Below are 15,658 nucleotides of genomic sequence, written 5' to 3' on the forward strand. Positions count from 1 at the left end.
ACTGACTTACAAGGGCTGGTTGGTTACCATGGAGACTACTTGGAGCTAATAAGTGAAGAGACATGTTAACTGTGGGAATAAAACAGGAGTGACTATTTTTCAATATCACAGTTACCTACAATTAATCTTGCATATTAGTACTGTCTTGAGTTACTTACAACAGTGCATTATTCACTTTGTTACAAGTCTTATCCGAGTGGGGTCAGTCTGACACTGCAAGGAGTTCACTGTTTTGAGAGTCAACCTGAGAATGTGTTTTCTGATGCATTATTTTAACAATATTTCAGGTACAGTTCTTTCAGTGAAGCTTTAATTTCACTTTTAAAACCTAAATTCTTTGCAGATGGTAGTTGGGGTACAGGGAAAATAATGGAAAAGTCTAGTTGATATAAACAGTCACTTCTACTGCAAACTAAATCTAGCTTCAGTCACAGGAGAAGCAGTTACGTTATCCTACAAAATCAGCAGCAGTTTTTTATTTGAAAACATGATCATGCATAATGCTTAAAGGTTGTAACTAACTTTGTTTTTGGAGGTGAAAGTTTGTAATTCAAGTTTTGTTAGAGAAAAAGCTCTTTGAAGACTGTTGTGTGTTTGTGTGTGTAAAATACACAATTGTGAGTCCTCTTTATGATCTCATGCCACTTTTACACTGTTGTAACGTCATTGCCATCAGTGGAGATACACCTGATTTAGACTGATATAAAGAAATGATAACAGAATTAGGTCCAAGTATGTGTGTAAGATACCTACCATATGTATATGTACACACACATATAATGAGGGTGTCCACGTGGGTACATAAGCATTATATCAAAATGCTTTTATTGTACATAATTGCCTTTCATATTGCTAGAATGAAATATAACAATTTTAACTAAAGCTAGCTTAAAATATCAACATTTAGTTACTTCTCATATGGCAGACATAGAATAGAGCAAGTCCTCAGATGATCAATGATTTATGCAAAGATTCAGAATCTAAGATGATATATAATTGTTTTTGTGTCTTTGATGTTCCACATCTGACTGTTCTGCATTTTTAATACATTCTGCATTACTAATACAATACTGGTAAAATTATTATTCAGCACTTTTGCAGGTTCTTTCTTTTGTACTCAAAATATTGTTAAAGAGAACACAAACTAGTTTAATAATGCCTCCAGGGTTTTCTGAATCTACAAAGTTATCCAGACTCTTTCCAGACCTCAGTCTGGTAGGATAAAAAAAAAAAAAAAAACCTGCCTTGAAGCAATAATTGTCACTGTTTAAAATCTTATGATACCCAAGGGGACAGTAGTTTCATCCCTGCCTTGCCACTTAGCATTGTTGAAAATATTTTTCTGTTGCTTGTTTTTCTGGATTTAGCAGATTAAGGAGTTGTGTTTTAGTGAATACCCAACATCTGTGAAGGCAGTTTCAATTTAATAGGCTGAAACAGACACCATATAATCACTTCTGGGAAGAACTTGAACAAATGCAATCAGGACTCTCTAGTGCTTCTTTTCTTTTCTTTTTTTCTACAGGTCAACTATGGCAACTATTAACTGAGCACACTCATATAACTCACTAACCTCATGTTTTATAAAATGTTTCATTTTTTTCCCCTACTACTGATTCTAAAATAGCCTCCAACAACGTGCCCATGGTATTAAAGAACAAGCAAACCAAATCAACCTTTCTGGGCTTTAAGATATTCTCTTTTAGATGGCTGTGCAGAGTGTATTAAAACTGTTTACAGTTGCAAACCGTTCTACACATTGGATTTTAGCACTTTTTGGAATAACCTTTAATGCCAGAATGACACTTCTCCTTTTAGCTTTTCCTTTCCCAGTTCAAAGAAATGCAACATCTGTCATAATGTGAAATGTAGATTTAATGCAAACTGCAAGTCAGGCACTTGGTAACAAAGTAAAGAATCCTTGGGTGGTTTTTTGTTTTGTTTTTCTCTCTCTCTCACCATCCTATTTCAGTGAACAAGGAAGGAAGCATTTATTTGTTGTATAGGCTTTTCTGGGGCACTTATCAGTAGTATCTGAGTTTCTCACATAAATTAATGAATTTATCCTTAAGGCATCCCGGTGAAGTAAAGAAGTATCACTACCCCATTTTATAGATAGGAAACTGAGGCACAGAAATTGGCACAAGGTCACAGCCAGGAACAGAACCCAGATATCCCAAATCCCGATGCCTGAGAACTTGCATGTACTGGATATAGAATGCTTACATGTAAGGGAAATTATCTCTGTAGAATTAAAATTTCTGAGGACATCTCCATTTGAAAGAGTGAGTGTGAGAGAGGGGTGGGAGAGTCAGCCGGAATAGAAGGGGGAAACGATACTGTCCTGGTTTGATCAGAATCTGGAAAATAAAACTTTAAAGGAAAGTAGTCCATGAGTTATTTGGAATGTGCTTTTAATCACAGAATGAAGAGACATTTCTGTTAGTTTTAATCGTTACAAAAACTTTGCATGTTCAAGAAGACAATTTTGAAAATAATAGGAGTAACCAACTTTTAGCCCTTGAAAATGTGCTGTTTAAGATTAATAGAAATCCACATATCGACATTTAATATTGAGAAGTATAGACTTGTGGTAAACAGTGCAGACCTCTATGCTGTATAAAAACGTTATGCTTTTTAGCTGCCTCTCCCTTCTTTTCCCTTGGAATGCTAGAGGCAGCCACAGTGTAATCATGGGAAGGTGGGAGTTTGGATTTCAAGATGCAAATGTCACATTTCCGTGCAAACGACTCCCACATTAACACTTTATCAGGATCTCAAGCTGCATCTTTTATCTCTTTTTAGGAAAGTGTGTCTCAGAGGAGATTGCCCTCAATAGACCGGCAATAAAAAGATTTTACTGTCGCTGTTGTGCTTCTGTGCATCCTACTGTGAGGGTCCCAATGGTCCCTTGGGAATACAAGGAGTTGTGAGAAATAACACAACTGGCCACCAGAACAATCCACTCCCTCTACCTTCCCACCAGCACCTCCCACTTCTACTTTATAGCCGCCCTTTTCTCTCCCAAAATCTCAGGTTACTTTGCTAAGATTTCTCAGAGCTACAGTTTCTGTCCTTGTCTCTGCCTCCAGCTCCTTAAGAGACACCCAGCCCCAGCGATTGGATTGGGCAGCCCGTCTTGACACACCACTGTGCTGAGTGCTTGAGGACGTGTTTCAACAGATGGTTGGGGTTAGTGTGTGTCATCACATTCGAGTGGGGATTAGGGAACGGAGGCTGCCTTGCTGGAGCTGTGTGGTCTTCTGCAAGTGTGAGTTGCAAGCAAAAGAAGAGCTATTTAGCTTTTGGGAGAAGAGGGAGGATTCATTTTCAGCAGCTAAAAGAAAAGCAGTTTGTTCAGGTAAAGTAAAAGACATTTAATGCCTCCCCCCCCCCCATAGTTTTGAATGGAATGCTAGCACAGCACACTTGTCAAAGCCAGTTGCTGCTGCCTTATCAATGCAGCTATTGTATGGCTGACAGATAACTGCGAACATAGCTTGATGCTTGGCTGTCTTCATAGAACTAACACTCTTAATGCATTTAAGGTCACGCTTTTGAAGGTGTAGATTAGAAAATCTCTTTTGGAGCAGTGTATCTACTACTTAATGTCTCCCCCTCGCTCTCTCACATGTGCTAAGAACCTTCAGTAAATGAGAGATCCCCAGTGCTGTAATAGTAGTTTCATTTCTATGTTTACATTAATGAATTAGTGAAAAGTATTGGGGGAAAAAATCCTAGCATGGTTTTTCTGAGATTCTGACAAGATGCTTAACTGCTTTTAGGCAGCGTAGACTGTCTCTGCCTCATTGTGAAAGGAACCAAAATGTTTTGAAAGTACATTTGATATGTCTGTAAAGTTTGAAGACTCCTTTATAGAGACCTGGCTGGGCTCCTGATGATTGGAGTATAGTTAGCTCGGCTTACACATGGATTTAAAGTTAGGAAAGAAGCAGAAAAAGGAGGAAGTGAGAGAATACAATGTAATACAGCGCTTGCAGCTGCAGCAGAGCAGATGGATGTAATTCATTTGCAGATCTGTTTGTGAAAGTTTTACAAGTCACTGAAAACTAAGTAGCATCACTATAACGGATCATTAAAGGCCGCCTATATTTATAGATTCTAAACAGGCTATCTGAAGTGTTAATTAAATGTAAAGGGATTTTTACCGTTAGGCATGAAGAGAGGCAGAAATTTAATTAGAAATTAGTCACTGTAAGTACTTACTGTCACTTTCATTTAATGACTATTAATTTCACTGGTATCTGGGGAGAAAAAAGCCACCAAATTAAATAAAAAGCCTAAAAAGTGATCACAAATTAGATTCTGGATATTTTAGAATTAATCTTCCCAGTTTATTCCTCTAGTCTCTCTATTTTGACAGGTACTGAAGGCTGAAGTGGCTTCTTTTAAAATAAATCCTTTAAAAAGGCTTCCCTTAAAGAGTAACTAAATTATATGTTACCTTTTGCCACTATAACAGATCTTCCATACAGTAACTCTCTCACACCTGTGGTGCTCATGAATGATTGGTTTCTCCCATTTGTGAAAGAAATCTAACACTGTCCTCACCATATACAGGTGAGATATTCTGTATGTAATCTGTTCTGAAATAAGATCCGTTTAGTAGGCTGAGCAAGGGGATTTATGGCTGGTGCTTTGTGATTTTGGCACTCAACTGTGTAACGATGCCCATAAAACCATGTTTCAAGTTGCACATATATTTTTGCCTCAAACCAACTTTTTTTTTTTTTTTTTTTTTAAACAGGCTGTTTGGCTGCTTTACAGATTGTTCTCAGCTTGTATTTTCAAACACATTCTTTAATAAGACTGTATCCTCATAAATGACCCACAGCAATTTTAAAGAGAGTATTAGCTAAAGCCTAATAAGACAGCATAACCTGAGTGGGGTTGAGTGAAGAAATTGGAGCATATTGATTTTTCACTCAGCCCAGTTTTTCTTTCTAATGAGCAGTGGAAACTTTTGCAGGGTTTTTGTTTTTTTTTAAACAAAATACCAAACTAGGCTTGTGTTAAAACCTTCTATACAAGGAATAAACTACTTTAACTTTAAACTTGATTTCTTCACTTTATTCTACCCGTTTTTGGTTGATGTGAAGTCCCTTAAGACAGCTTCTGTCCATGAAGATATGGCTTAGCCTGCTAACAAAGACAAGGTGCAGCAGTTTCAGGAATGTGAATTGCACTGCACATTCTGCTGTCACAGTCTAATTATAAGGCTGCCTTCTCCATGGATTTCTGTCAGATGGGTCATCAGATCTAATCTTTTAAGAAAATGTTTGGATAAATATACGTCCATCTTTTTTATTATTTTACTATTGAAAAATAGTTTGCCCAACATCATCAGAAAAGCTTATGAAGAAAGTGGGGACATTAAATCATGTTTTCCCTTCCCTTGTAATGATGGGGCTGTTTAAAAGACAATGCCCACAGGGTAGTCCAGCTTCTTGTCAAAATGTAATCTACTGTTCCAGATGGTAAACATTCAAAGACATATTTATGGCGACTTCCACATACCTCAGTTTGACATTTGTTTTCTTCTTGAGAGCACTTGTGCTGGGTACACATGAAGTTCCCATTAGCATCCCAACAGCTGTAAAAGTGTTCAGAGCTCACAAAGATGTCCCTCATAGTGAGTTAAAAATAATCTGAAAAAAGAGTTGGACCAATACAACTGCTGTGCCCCCAACAGATCTACCAATAGACACACAAGGTCAGAAATTCCAGAGGTACAAAAAAGATCTAAAAATTGCTGCATGAAAACTGCATTTTTGTTGCTGCTAGTTTGCTTGGTAGAACGTTGAACATACCAGGCATGTCTGTATTACCAGTTGTTCTTGTGATATGGGAGATTTACTCTAAATGAAATCGGATTTTTTTTCCATGTTCCTCCTCAGTGAACACTGGGTCAGATACAGACTGACTTTGTAGTTGTTTTCCCTAAGTATCTTTTTTTTTTTTTTTTTACCCAGTGCTGCAAGCAAAAGTCAGAGCCCAAGAACTTTCTTTTCCAGCCAGAATGTGTTTTGCTGTGGGTTGTCTTAATTATGTGCCATCTTGTTAGTTGTCAGGGGCTTCCTCTTTTTAGCACTTTATAATCAAGGTGGGTAAGCTTGTTCAGGTCATAAGCCGCAGCAGTTGAAGTTTCATACTGGCATGCCTTCCTTGAGCTTTCTCTGGCGTGACTCAGTTTCAGAGAGAGAAGCTTAAATATGCTTGGTGTAAATTCACATTTTTTTAAAAAGTTGGTATTTTTTCAAGTGGTGTGTAAATACTTTAAAAAAAACAGGCTAAATAGGACAGCATTAGTAGGAAAGGGATATACATGGCAAGTATTGGTGTGAGAGTTATAATCACAGTTCTCAGTGCAGGCAGGGACCGATAAAAGCAAACTATTTAAAATTTTGTGATGCTGAGACATTATTTCCAAATGTGGAAGACATTATAAACCCACACTCATAGGAAGTTAGGCAGCTATGGAAAGAATGATTTTTGAATGATTTGCTAATTCTATTCTGACTATATCATTTTATTACAGAGAATTCTGAATGATTATTATCTAGTATTCTGTACATTACACAGTGCATTCAATTTTATAGTACTATCCAGGGAGTATGACGAGTTTTAAATGTTATGACAGGGTTTATCTTTATGCATACAAGGTTTCACTCTTGTCATAGATGTCATGGGAGTCACGGATTTTGTGATTTTCATAGCTTTTTAAAAATATATAAAACCATGACATTTAGGGATTCATTTGAGAGGAGAGGTAAATCGATGTGGTAACAGTTGAGGACTTCACTCTGACTGCCCTGAGAGCTGCAAAATTAAACAGGGAATGGGAATTCAGTGACAAGTCTATGGTGAAGCAAAAAGAACTAAATTAGTGGACTTTTCTGTGAAGGTGTTTGCCTCAATATCTCACGGAAGAGTGTTCATGTTCAAAAATTCCTCATTAGTTTTCTTTTTTATTTTGAGTCTCCCTAGGTTCTTGTATTATGAGAGAGTGCCCAACTTACCACCTGTTATCCTTGAAGATGCATAACACTATGAATAGCTATCTTCACAACTAAAAGGCCTAGAAAAGTGATCCTATTTGTACAAAGGCCGAAATTACTCTCAATATCTGTAGTTCCCCAAAATCAGGGTGGTCATTCAAGCTCCCTGCCTGCCTTCGCCTTAGCTCTGTGCGGCTTCCGGAAGCAGCATCATGTCCCCTCCTCCGGCTCCTACATGCGCTGCCCCCGCCCCAAGCACCAGCTCCACAGCTCCCATTCGGCCAATGGGAGCTGTGGGGGTGATTATTAATGGAGATATCCCATCTCCTAGAACTGGAAGGGACCTTGAAAGGTCATCGAGTCCAGCCCCCTGCCTTCACTAGCAGGACCAAGTACTGATTTTGCCCCAGATCCCCAAGTGGCCCCCTCAAGGATTGAACTCACAACCCTGGGTTTAGCAGGCCAATGCTCAAACCACTGAGCTATCCCTCCCCCTGATGCCAGCAGGTAGGGCAGCGTGCAGCGCCGCCTGGCTGCACCTCCACATAGAAGCCGGGCAGGGGGAGGACATGCCACTGCTTCCGGGTACCGCCTGAGAGAAGCGCTGCCTGAAGCCTGCACCCCTCACCCCCTTCTGTGCCCAACCTCCTTTCACCCTCTGAACCCCTTGGCCCCAACTCAGAGCCTCCTCCTGCATGCCAAATCACTCATCCCCAGCTGGAGCCCTCACCCCTCCTGCACCCAACCCCCTGCCCCAGCCTGGAGCCCCCCCCACACCTCAAACCCCTCATCCCCGGCCCCACCTCAGAGCCCGCAACCCCAGCCAGAGCCCTCACCCCCTCCACACCCTGCCCCAGCCCAATGAAAATGAGTGAGAGAGAGGGGGTGGGGGAAAACAAGTGACTGAGGAATGGGGATGGAGTGCGTGGGGCCCTGGAGAACAGGCAGGGCAGAGGTGAGTCTAGGGGTAGGGTAAGGGGCGGACAAGGGTGTTCAGTTTTCTGCAATCAGAAAATTGGTAACTCTAACACCTCTATGCGGTTGCGGCGGCTTTAATGCATGCAGCCATTGCTACCTGCTCATTTAAAGAACAACTTCACCTTCAAAATGGTGCTTGGCTCACTCCCTTCTGGGAGTTGTTGTTTACCTCCTCCCTTTGAGCAAGCTGGGGACTACAACTCCCAGAATGCCCAGCATGCTGCTGCGGGATTCAGAGAGTTGAGCTGGAGCCTGCAAGCTGGATGACAGCCGCTCCATTCGGGTGAGTGTGTGCCACAGAGCTCTGTGTCGATACAAAATTTGTATCCGCATCCGCGCTGCAATCCACAAAAATAGTCTGCGGATATCCGCGGATACAAAACGCTGTACTTGTAACCCTGGGTGTCTTATAGCTGTGCAGTTTTGGTCCAGAACTCCAATCCCAACAGCCTGCCAGCAGCTCACAAGCCTCACCCTGGCTTTTCCACAACCTGGTTATTCTTGCAGGTTGAACTTAGTACCCTGCCAGTCCCAAATTCGCCCCCAAATCATGCTGCTGCAGGGACCAGACCCTCTCACTGGACCCTCATAAAAAAGTATTAGGTTTGCTGCCTTCGCAGAGATAATGAAACATTCCAGCCTGTCAGCTTTCCAGAAGCATACACTTCACTGAAATTACATGGTACTGATGATTTATAAGAAATCAAAATAAGTTTATTAGCAAAAGAGCATGGTTTGAGGGATAAAAAGTAAAAGAGCTAAAGGTAGAGATGGCTATGGGAAAACATCATCATGTTGTGACACTAAAAATTTGAGACACAGTAATTTTCCTGAAAACTAGGTTTACATGCTCTGAGGTAGAGCTGTGTCAGAGAGAATCAGGGCTGTACTGTGGATTTGGTTGACTAGTTGCTTTTTGGACCCAAATATCAGAGGAATTATTAGAAATATCCAATTTTCCATGGAACTTTAAATTTTTTAATTGAAAAGCTGAACACCTGAAAACTGAAAAACTTCAATTCTGGTGATTTGTGGGAGTTGTCATTCTGGTGCCTCACACTCCAGTTCTCTATAGGAAGAACTCCCTGGTAGGACTACATTTCCCATGATGCACCACAGTGAAACATGGCAGTTGTGTGGCTGCAGTGCATCATGGAGAGATGAAGTTCAGCTGGGGTGCCTTGCCTATGGAGAAGAATGGGAGCACTTTGGTACATGAATGGTGAGTACTTGGTTCTGGAGAATGGGCATGTGGGGAATTAGGAAGGTTGCTTTCCTCAAGAACCTCCTCAAAAATGGGCCAATGCTATGTTCCAATATTGTAATTTCAGTGTTTGAAGCTGATCATTATTACAGCACATGCACTGCTTTCAGCTATTTTCATTGAAAAAGAGAAAAAAGTGTTAGTGAGCCTATGAATGTAAATGTCTGTAGTATTACCAATTGCAGTACTTGCAATTTTAGTACAAGTCTCCTGATATTTAGTGTTGTTCTTTAAGCCCCAACTATCGGGATCAAGAGGTTACATGAGAATCTGAGCTCATTTTAAAAAAAAATCTAGCCCTCATGGTTGCAGAGAAAAACTTGAAAAAATGAAGTTACTGCAACCTAAAGTTTCAGAAAGTGCAAGGCAAGTAAATAGAACCCAAAATATATTTTAAAAACAAATAAAGCCTTATCACTTTTAAGCCAATCTCATCATTTTTGAATGCTTGGGATTGGCAATACTGTATCTGCAATTTGCAAATATATTTTTTAAAATGGCTTTTGCCCTCTTTCATTGTGATCAAACCCTGTGGCATTTCTGAAAAATTTTCTAAGAATACTATAGGCTTTTTAATGTTTTATTGCAACAGACAGCCACCACACTGTAGAGCTGTGTGTAACAACAGAGCCTTGTAATGAGGATGGAGTCTCAAGCATGGACAAACATGATGAGTAAGGGGATAAATGTGTGTAGTTTCATAGAAAAAATATCTAGTTTCATGGAGAGAATTGCTCCATTGTGACTCAGAATATTGAAGTGTCTGTATACCGCTCCTATCCCTTTAAATGAACTCTGAAGAGAAATTATTAAAAAGAAGAAAAAGTGAAGCAGAACTGTACATTGACTTGCTGCTTTGCAAAAGCACCTTTAATTATTAGAATATAATGTCTTTCAGCTGAGTATAAGGTTGAGTGTAACAGGAAGATGAATGGGGCCTTTGGGTTTTAAAGTTAACCTGCAAGCAAGGGATGATGAGTAAATGGGGGTGAGCATTAACTTGCTCTAAACGGCTTTGAAATAGTGCTTACCGGTTGCTTGAATCTGTCGTCTTCACCTTCCACAGGATAAGCGTTCAACTTTTTATAGCATTTACTGAGACTCTATTGCATTTAAAAGATTAGGAGAAGAGCTGGTTAAACCATTTTAGAAAATAATTGGAGATGAATTCAGTCACTTTTCCTACTTTCAAATGATCAATGAAAAGACTTAGTTGTTTACAACATTAAGGCCCTGATCCTGCAACTGAATCTATTAGTTCAGACCAGTGCACCTGTTAGGAGCTTCATCCAAGTCAAAGGGACTCTACAGGGGTTTGTGATGGCAGATATAATTGCAGTATCTAGGGCCTACTTCATTTATACTAAATTATTTGACTGTATTATAGTAAAGTATGCTGCCACCTGATAGAGTATCCCCAAAGGTACAGTGCTTACCTGTGCTTAATTTGTGCCAGAGCTTAACAAGGCTGAGCCCCGGCACCTCTCGGCTTGCTGCATCAGTTATGAATGTAAAAAAAATTGCTGGAGCCCCAGCTCCTCTTTCATTACAAATTAAGCACTGGTGCTTACTGGGTGGGGGGGTGGAAGATGAGGAGAAATATAAGGAGATCAAAGATCTTGCAGGTCACATATAGGGAGTTGCTGGGGTTAAGGGAAGGAAGAAATCCTGGGGGGAGGGGAATATTTGACTTGGGGGAAGGAAAGGGAGAATGGAAGATGGAGAAAAAAGATGCTGAAAGGTTCAATATCATATGTTTCATGATTTAGCTGTTCCAAACCTTTTGAGGATTGCCTCCCACTAATTTGGCTGCGTGGGAGGCATACCAGTCCAGAATTAGAGAACAGCAGTCCATAATAAACTGAACATACAAAATAAGTACAGAATGCCTCTTCACTTTCAGTTTTTCCAAGGACTTCATAAAACAAAAATGTTAGATTTCAAAGTATTCCTAGAGTATTGATGTTTTTATAAAAAAATTTAAATCAATCATTGTAGTCCATTTTATCAGAGACTTTTCTTAATTGTTGTCATTCTCCATTATTTCTATTAAAGATAATAGATTAGCTCTAATATATGAATTCTTTAATCTATAGCTAACATAATAGATGGTAAAATATACCCTGGATTCTTATGATCTTGTTTACATTTGGAGTCAATGTATTAACTGAGATTGTATCAATATCTGCTTGGTCACCAGAATGAGGGATTCGAGGGAGTGGATTACCATGGTTAGAGCAATAAAAATGTTCTGAAGAAAACTCAGATTCTGTTTATCTGCCAGGCATTATGCTAGTTCCTTTTATCTTAGTACCGTATCAGTAGAAAGTCAACATTCTTATCTCACTGTAAATTTGAGCCTATAGCTGGCATGCAGACTCCTAGGCTAAGGCTTCCTCTTCTCTGTTGCTGTGTGAATTCAGAGTCCAGTTCACAGTGATACTGAAGACTCTTGATCCCTGTCTCACTGGTACAGAGAGGCTCCTTGGGAGTGTGCCTGCGGTGGGGGAGGGGAAAATAGCGGGAGGTGGAGGAGAAAAGTCAGAATATGTGTTCTGTGGACACCAGACTCCACAAACAAATAACAGGTAGCTTCATTCAGGAGCATGAGCGGGAGACCAAAAAAAAAAAGCCCCCCAAAAGCCACAAAAAGTAAGCGTGCCTTTTAAGTTTTCCTCCAGTTTACCATCTTCCATTCCCATTGTGTCCTTCAATTCCTTCTCTTCATATAAACAAACCTCTACCTGCATTTTGAATGTAGAGCTTGTCTGCACCACTGCAACACATCAGGGCACCTACTTACAATGCAGCTGTCCCTCAATACATTTTAGAGAGTCCTATCTTGCAGTGTAAACAGAATCTTGTGGAGCAGATTGTAATTTTGTGCTATACTTATAGCTGCCAGGTAACTCTTTGAGGTTCCTTTTTGGAGATCTTCTCTTGCATTCTTTCATTTGGTGCACCAGGGATTGCGTCCATCTGCCTCCTGAGAGAAAAAGAGGTTGTGGCCTTCAAATCCTCTGAATCCCCAGGAATCTTTGGGGGCACAGGACCATCCATATGGAGGTGCTGAGCCCACTGTGGCTCTGTTCTCTGATAGTGTCTCTCTCCCCCGCATTTAAGCATGGAGGATTAACTGTTTTCCCTGATTGTCACAGGGCATGGGGTGGAGGGGACTATGTGCATTCTTCCTACCTCTGCCCCATCACTCCCTGTGCATGCATCAATGGATTCATGGAGTTGATTGTAGGGATGGGGGAATGCTGTTGTGGAGGCACTTGACCCCTCCCCACCTTTCTGCATGGGGAGAGTGAGATCTGCAATGATATTCTTAAATGAAACTAGCACACTTTTGATTTTTCACCTGTTCTCTTTTAGAGTAGATTCAATAAACATAGTTTAAACAAAACTGTTAACTAAATACTTAGTGCAGATCGCACACAGCTGTTGAGGCTGCTGTAATAGATACTGGAAACTTTAGTGTATTACAGCACACAATTCTGAACCGAACCCCTGACAGCTGGAATGTTGCTACTGCCAAGGGTGAGCCAATCCCCATGCTGGTGGAAAGAAGAAAGCATTTATATATAACAATATAACATCACTCTACATTGAGGGCACCTGCCCTGAGTTTGTCAACTTTCAACAGCCTTAGTGTTGGTGTGGACTACTCATTACTTCTAGGTACCCAACTAGCCACACCTGCCAAAAATGCCATTTTTCCTTCTATAGCTGTCAATAAGATTGTGTGCTGTCCTTTTGGATTTTGAATTAGTTGTGGTGATCCATTTGTATTTGTGACCTGAGCTTGTTTATAGAGATTCCTTAATCTCTAGATGGGAAACCATCCCCCATAGAAAAGTTGCAGTTGATCCAGAGTATAGTAGCTTGTCTACTGGGCAACACAGGGGAACACATCACTCCCGTGTTCCACCCACATTATTGACTTGAACATGGTATTAAATATTAGCTTCCAATGTCAATCGTCATCTTCAAAGCCCTCTATGCAGTTGGTCTTAGTTGCCGGAGGGACAGTTTCACCTTGCATTATCATGATCTCCCTCAACTCCACTGAAATAATGGAACTGTAAACTTGAAAAGCAAAACTCACATGCGGGAGACAGCTTTCTTTGCAACTTGTGCTCTGACACCATGGTGCTGGGCACCATAAACAAACCTGAATGGATAGACAAGGAACTGCTAGAACTGGCAAAGTAGGAATATGAATTGTAGGTGGCAGAACAACCTAAGAAACACAAGACTCTTCCAGGAAGATTTTTTTTTAAATACAAACTGGGCTTTGCCCTAGTATTGATGGTTATTTGGATGGAATGCAGCATATTGGTTACATACTTAGCTTGTTGATTCTGCTGTTTAGATGATATTTGGACATCTGGTTCTGAATATCATCTGGCTTAAATATCAGTCTGATCCCACCTCCCTCCAGCCCCCTTCCCATATGATCCCATCTCATGAAAGACCAAGTTTCTTCCCTGACTTTGTGTTACTTCCAGGGCAGAGTACCCTTTCCACTTCCCTGATTTTCAGTATCTTCAGGAAATGAGTGGCTAGCCCACTCACTCATCTTGTATCTAATGGTCAGATTCATTCTGGGGTATCTCTCAGTCCTACAGTTAAAGGGCTGGGAGAAGGACTGTTTTCAGACCTATTGCAGCAGGATACAGGCGAGTAGAACAGCCACAGCCAGAGTAGGTGTATGCAGAAAAATGTCAGCCATAAGACAGCTCTAGGGATACAAGGGAAAGGGGCATCTAGGCTGGGAAGGCAGAAGGTTTCAGAGCATGCTGAAGTCTTCACCCATTGCACATTCAACTGGGAAACTGGTGTTGGGGGTCTTCCCTTTGCTACAGGTGTGTGGGAAGTGGTTGTTTATTATTTTCCCTTAGAGGAATAGAGAATCTTGGGTGGGAGCACTGGAGTCACCTGAGGGGTAGGCTTTACTCTTCCCCTTCCAACAAAGGGGTGTTTTTGCCTCTATCCCTTCCACTCAGGGCCGGCTCCAGCTTTTTTGCCGCCCCAAGCGATGAAGCGGGGAAAAAAAAAAAGATAAAGCCGCGATCGGCAGCACTTCGGTGGCAGCTCTACCAGGCCGCTTCATTCTTCGACGACAATTCAGCAGTGGGTCCTTCGCTCCAAGAGGCACCAAGGGACCCGCCACCGAATTGCTGCCGAAGACCCGGACGTGCTGCCCCTTTCCATTGGCCATCCCAAGCACCTGCTTTCTTTGCTGGTGCCTGGAGCCGGCCCTGCTTCCACTGCAAGCTTGAGAAGAGAATAAATTATCTCCATCCATCAGTGTCTCAGGTCACTGGTGATCAGTGCTTTTCCTGTACCTCTCGCCTAGACCAGCCACAAGCGAATCAGCTCAGGCTCTGCTGCTATCTCCTGACAGGAGCAAATCCTGAGCTTATTGTTGTATAGCCAAATGGCACTATGGATTCTTTGATTGACCCATCTCTACATTCTAGTGTCTCTTGTGGGGGTGGAGAGTTCGTGCTGCAAAAGTGAAAATGCTAAGTTTCGCCAAGCCACGGCTAGGGTTGGTGGGGAGGGACAAGTTTCTCAAACCTGAGAACCCACTTTTACTTTTGGTTTCCTTTTTATGAGAGCTGGAAGAAAACTGTTGCTTCCCTTTTTGGAGTTTCATATAAAACTAAAATCTTTTGAGGCTGAAACCATGTAATTTCAGGGGACTGTGCAGCCTATCATGGCAGTTGGACAGATGGGATGGAAGGACATGTTGGGATGCCGCTAGCACACCAGGGACTGGTAAAATTAGAAAAGCCCAGGAGGCATTAGTTCCCTTCTCTCTCGCCCTTTCTCTTGCTGTATACAGTATGTGAACTGTCCTCCTCTAAGATTTTTACCCTGTGGCTCTCCTAATCTAGTACTTTGTCACTGTTTTGTGGTGTTGGAGGAAAGCTTCAAATGAAAGCACAAAATGCTACAAAAGATTTCTAATGAAAGCAAGCAGAAATGTGTATTTAGCTGGTTTCAGGGGTGTTCTGTACAGTTCTATTCTCTGCTTAACCACTTTGGCCTCTGTTGTCCTTTTTTCTTGATTGAGGTTAAGCAGGAAATATTGCAACTTCAGCTTCCCCAGTTTAAAATAGAATATTTTCCATCATCCGTGTTCATTTTTCCAGATATGGCAGTCATCTTTCCTTAAATCAAAATAGTTACATTGGCTCTCTCTAGGGGACAGAATGGCTTGTGGGATTGGTAATGGAATACAGAGCCTTTCTCCTCTAGGCCATTTCATCCTACTGTAGATCCGCAGTAACCATTGATGAGTAAATCTCAGAAACAAAAGGTAATCTGTTTACCTGAACTGTTAACTGCCTCCTTCCCAGCCTCTACTTTCCTCTGCTCCTTC

General features: G+C 41.2%; 1 protein-coding gene across 2 annotated transcripts in view; it reads left to right on the plus strand.

The window, feature by feature from the left end:
- The first annotated feature begins 3,028 nt into the window (after positions 1 to 3,028).
- Positions 3,029 to 15,658, plus strand: part of SULF1 (sulfatase 1) — a 168,905-nt gene continuing 156,275 nt past the window's right edge. Inside the window, exon 1 of one of the 2 annotated variants that reach the window (XM_024102807.3) lies at positions 3,029 to 3,361. The gene's annotated coding sequence lies outside the window, so the exon portion shown is untranslated. The remainder of the gene's footprint in view (positions 3,362 to 15,658) is intronic. The other variant, XM_065582119.1, reaches the window with a different exon arrangement.

Source organism: Chrysemys picta, chromosome 2, assembly GCF_011386835.1.
Source record: "Chrysemys picta bellii isolate R12L10 chromosome 2, ASM1138683v2, whole genome shotgun sequence".
In the NCBI taxonomy this organism is placed as follows: domain Eukaryota; kingdom Metazoa; phylum Chordata; order Testudines; family Emydidae; genus Chrysemys; species Chrysemys picta.